Genomic DNA, 5,559 nt, shown 5'->3' with positions numbered 1-5,559 from the left:
AACCCAACTGCCACTTTTGAGGTGCAGGGAGCAAAAGCAAGGTACTACCACATGATCCCTACACACAGCACCACCAAGGGGGTGGGCAGACCACCTAAGCCGCCCCTCTCGCCCAACCCACAGGTCCGCCCTCAACCCTTGTTGCATTTAAAGGACCAGCTCCCCACCCCCGCCTCCGCCTCAGGGAACAAGCAAGGGCGCCTGTTACTTGTTCTCTCTCCCACTCACTCCTGCTCCACCAGTCCCAATAAAGCCTTGCCTGAATTCCTCATCCGGCCTCTTAACAATTGCTTTTTTTTTTTTTGCGGCACGCGGGCCTCTCACTGCTGTGGCCTCTCCGGTTGCACAGCACAGGCTCCGGACGCGCAGGCTCCGGACGCGCAGGCTCAGCGGCCATGGCTCACGGGCCCAGCCGCTCCGCGGCATGTGGGATCCTCCCAGACCGGGGCACGAACCCGCGTCCCCTGCATCGGCAGGCGGACTCTCAACCACTGCGCCACCAGGGAAGCCCTATCAATTGCTTTTGATTAAAGAGTCCAAGAACCCAGGTCTTGGACTTGGTAATAAATTTAGTAAAAGTATACAAGACATTAAAGAACACTTAAACGCAGATATATCCATGTCCCTGGACAGGAAGATATTATCTTTAAAACGCGGCTCAAGATGCAGATTGCATTTGGCTTTGACACTTTGCAGCAGGCAAGTTACTTAAGCCCTCCAGTATCTCCGTAATAATAGCACTTACGTCATAAGGTTAAGAGGATTACATGTGGTAATGCGTATGAGAGGTTTAGAACAGTACCTGTCACGTAGGAAAACTTCCAGAACACATGGTGAACTCGGGGTCGAAGCCAGGCGTATTCCCTAACCAATGTGTACTGGCCTCTCAGTTCTTATGTTAGAAATACACTTCTATCTTAAGTCTCTCTTGTTTGGGGTTTTCCGTCCCTTACCCCTGAGCTTTATCCTAACTAATATACTGGCCAACTCAAGCGCCATGACCAAGCCCTGCTCTCTCCTCCATCTTCCACCAGAGCTGTTCTCCCAGCTTCTCAACAGCTGAGGGAGCCCACGTGACCCAGTTTGACCAATAGGCTGTAAGAGGAGTCCCCCGAGGGCTTCTGGGAAATTCCCCCTCCCCCCAAAGGGGAGAGCACCAGGGCAATAGGGCTTCTGGTGCTGCTGTCACTCACTTCCTGTCCCCTTATAAGCAAACTCTGAAGCAATGATTTGAGCATCAGGGGTTTATTTGGAAGGTGTTCCCAGGAAACATTGGTAGGGAAGTGGGGAAGAGAGACCAGGAAGGTCATGAAGCCAATAAAAGATGAATTATCAAGGCAAGTCACCCAGTGTGGCTGAGACATATTCCCCCTGGGGGGAGCAATGTAGAACATAACTTTAATGTGATCCCCCTTCCAGGGGCGAAGGAGAAGGATTTACTCACCAACTCTCATCAACTCTTGCTTGAGTGCTGCTCAAGGAGGTTTTGGTGGCCAGAGAGAGACCTCAGCAGGGTGAGGGATGCTGGCAGTTGGAAGCTGGGCCAGCACCCCTGAAAATGGAACAGGCCATAGGAATATGGGGTGATCACATCTGCTACACACACCTTGCTTGCCCTGTTGAAATGGTTGTGAGAGCTACTGCAGCCATCTTGCAGCCATGATGGGAAGGTAGATAGAACTCAAGAGATGTGAACCCAGAATTCTGGGTATGGAAGAGTGTCTGAACCCAAAGAGCAAAGTCCTACCTCAGGACTATCTGTTGTATAAGGAAAAAAGAAACTCCTCTTTATTAAACCACTGTTTGTTGGATTAAATGCATTCTTAATAGTCATATTGATTTTTCTTGATGTGTCACTCAGGGACACTTAGGTTAATCTCAGTGGGGATAGGATTTTGGAAACCAGCCAGAAGACTTAATGATATTTCTGGTTTTTGCTTGAATGGAGAGAGAAAAAAAAAAAGGAAAGCACTGTGGATGAGCAAGAGGTGGGGAGAGGAGAAGGAAGAATATGAGATAATATCTTTAAAATATTATCCTGCCACAGTGGTTCATGATGGCTAGAGCTTAGCATGTGGAGGCCAGACCTGCATCTAGGTTAACACCCCAAGCCCAGCTCTCACCTCAGTGTGTAGTCCTGTTGTCCCTTGCAGTTCTTTGTCCCACTCTCAGGTAGAGACCTGAGAACTGACTAGAACATCAAGAATTCAAAACAATTCTGAAAAAGTCTGAGAACAACCTAAGTATGTAATTTGTTTCCCTGACCATACATGTTGGATTTAAACTGACGTGGAGAAAAATCTGACCGGATATTGGAGTGTGGAAAGAGACTACTTAGAGTCACAAGGAAAGAGTGATACTTTCTGGGGAGAAATTACACAGCCTACTCTTCTTCCTTAGGCTATCTTGGCCTCTTGTGTTTCTCTGTCAGGATTAACTTTATGGTTGCCTGCATTCGGTGGCTGAACTTCCTCTTTTAAAAGCTGCTCCTTCAGTGACTGGTAGAAGTTAACCTCAGCCTTAACAGGATCCTATTCCCTTGCTTCTTGTGGTTCTGTCCCACAGTACTGTGTCCATATGGCTACCGTGTTCAGCTGAGGCTGGCAGATTTATACCTGCCTGCTACCCTTCTAGATACTATCTTCAGTGTATTGTTCTGTCCTGAACTTTTTTTTTTCATGTTTTTTTCCCCCAAACTTATCACCTTTCCAGAATCTTAAGGGAAGGGGAATGACAACATGTCAGAACCTTAGCTAGATTTATTCATATGTTACTCTCCCTGCCACCTTGACAAGGTGTCGTTCTACCCGTTGTGAATAGATCATTGATGGAGATCATTTTTCAAGGTGTCCCAGAGGGATTGAAAGAAGGGGGTGCCTTTGAGATGTCATGTGATGGAAAGATTCCCTGGATGGAAGGTATGTGAGTCCTCCAAGAAGGATAACCAAAAGTTTGCTCTGCCTGGTAGAAAAAACTGGAGGCCCTCCTGCAAGGGTGCCCCAGCCTAAAATCTTTACATGAGTTTATATTTGGGTCCTAGACCCTCTTCCAGACTTCAGGCTGGGTAGTTTGTCTTAACTACACACAATGCCTCTTTCTGAACCCTGCCTGGAAGGACTGGGTAGCTGCATTTCATTTTCTGGCAGGTCCAGGGCCCTGGGAGGCCTATGGGCTTGGTGGTACCTTTAGAAGTCTGACCTCTGACAAATGACCTCTGGGTTTTACCCCAGATCCTTTCCTCCTGCCAGGCATGAAAGAGGCAGAGCCTGGGCTCTAAACCTGTGGGTGACTTGATGGTAACTAGCATAGGTTGTTATCTGATGACCCAAGGGCTCCTTGGTCCCTTGGCACTGTGTAAGACCCCAAGACATTTGCCCAACCACAGCAGAGGTAGCACCAAGAATAACTAAGATTGAATTTCTAACAGGTCAAGTGAAATGGGGAACCAGAGCCAGGTGGTTGATACAAAGAAAGTCAAGGTGTTTCTTGCACACCTGAATTTATAGAGTGACATTAATATGGGTTACTTATAAACAAAGAAATTAAAGCTCAGAGAGTTTAAATAACACATCCCAGACTACACAGCTAATAAGCAGCAGAGTTAAAAATGGAATGTACTTTTCCTTCCACAATCCAGGCTTTTCCCATTCTAACTTGCTACCTCTCAGGCATTATGAGAATGGCACTCTTTTCTGAAATTACTGCCAACCAGACCACTTGTAGTTAATCGAGACTGTCAATTTTGCTTTCTGAATGTTTCTCAAAACTTTGCATGTTCTCCACATTCATTGCCAACACCCTAGGCCACCATCTCCTGCCTACACATTTGTAATAGCTTCCTAACTAGTCTCCTTGTATTCACTCTTCTCCATCCCACTCCCTTCCGCATTTCCACACAATCTGGAGTGATCTTCCTCCAAAAGAAAGCTGATCATATTCCTGTCCTATGTAAATTGCTTCACCAGCTTCCTGATGCTTTAGAATTTAGCCCCAAATCTCTAACCTGGTGATTATCTATCCTATAACCACCTTAGCAGCTTCATCTCCTGCTGTCATGCCCCAGCTCTGTGCTTCAGCCACAGGACCTTTGCACATGCTGTTCCAAATGCCTCAAACACTCTCCTGTGTTCTTTCCCTACCTTTCCAGATCTTGTGTCAAATCCCATTTTCTCAGTGAAACTCCACTTGATTCCCCCAGGTCAGGTCTTTTGGTTTTTACCTTCATAACATTCAATACTTTTTCTTCACAGCACTTAATACAGATGATACTTAATTATTAACTTTTTGGTGATTAGATTAACATCTGTCTCTCTTATTAGACTGTTAGCTCCATGAGGAGAGGGACAATATCTAGTGAGCCAGCTAGCTTGTGGACTGACACCTAGTGGGTGCTCAGTAAATACATACTGAATGAATGAATAAACTTTAAGAAGATAAATATAAACCAAAGCAGGGGCAAAGGAAAGGATGGGAATCATCTATGGTTCTGAGTTTACTTTGATGGTCTTTCTTACACAGAGGGAATTGTGGAGAACAGAGATTTCAATATTTTTTAAAAAATAAGTAGGTATGGAGGTGATGTTTTCTAACTAGGGCATTGATATACAGCTGAAGTATATTAATTTCTGTACAGGAAAAACACTCCAGAACAGCGTGTGACTGGCTTCATCTGGTCCACACTAATTTCCAGGAAAAGTGAATCACAGTGAAACCGAAGAAAGAGAAATATTCCAAATAAGGCACTGGAAAAGGACAGACTGTGATTAACTTTGTCTCAATGCTGCCTCACTCAATTCAATGCTACTTGTATTGATTACAAAAGGAACTGAACATTTCTATTGTTAATTTCATTTTCTCTCAGCTGGAAATTGAAATAGGCTTTCTAGATAGTAACACTTAGAAAAATTCCAGAACCAAGCTATAATCTTTTTAGGGCTTGACCAAGGTGTAACCTGAGTTAGAAGAGACCTTCTCTTTCAATAACTCATATCTTTGGCTTGATGAAAAGATATGGGCTGTTTGTTTTCTTCTCAGAAAATTTGTGGGTTTTTTTTCAAGGTTCCCCTTGCTTTATGAAATAGATATTACAGGAAAAATTCACAAATGCTTTCTCTATTCTCCACACAATTCTGTTATTTAGTAGGAAATGTATTTCTAAGGAAAGAAAGGTTACCTTTATGTGTTAGAAATGCACCTAGAATTTGTTTTAATCAAATGTGGTAAGACCACAGAGGTGGACATGATTGTCATGAAGGAAGATGTTTATCCTCCCTAAACCCTAGATACAGGAGGCATCCCACGCCGTCCACACAGGGCCACATGGGGAAGGACCAGTGACAGTCAGGAGGCACAAGAGTGGGAGGGGGCAGAGCATGGCCCAGAGCCTTATCGAGATTCTTTTGGAAAGGAATGGCCAGGCAGAGTAGGTACACTGAAGAGATTTAGGACTGGATGGTTTGAATAATTTCAGCAGGTTCTGGGCTATTTGGGTGGTCCCTACTTGCCAGCACCTGGCCCTGGGGCATTTTAGGGCAGGGAGAATACTGGCTTGATGTGTGA

The sequence above is a fragment of the Globicephala melas genome, chromosome 9 (genome assembly GCF_963455315.2).
Source record: "Globicephala melas chromosome 9, mGloMel1.2, whole genome shotgun sequence".
NCBI lineage: Eukaryota > Metazoa > Chordata > Mammalia > Artiodactyla > Delphinidae > Globicephala > Globicephala melas.
This window is presented reverse-complemented; position numbering follows the sequence as displayed.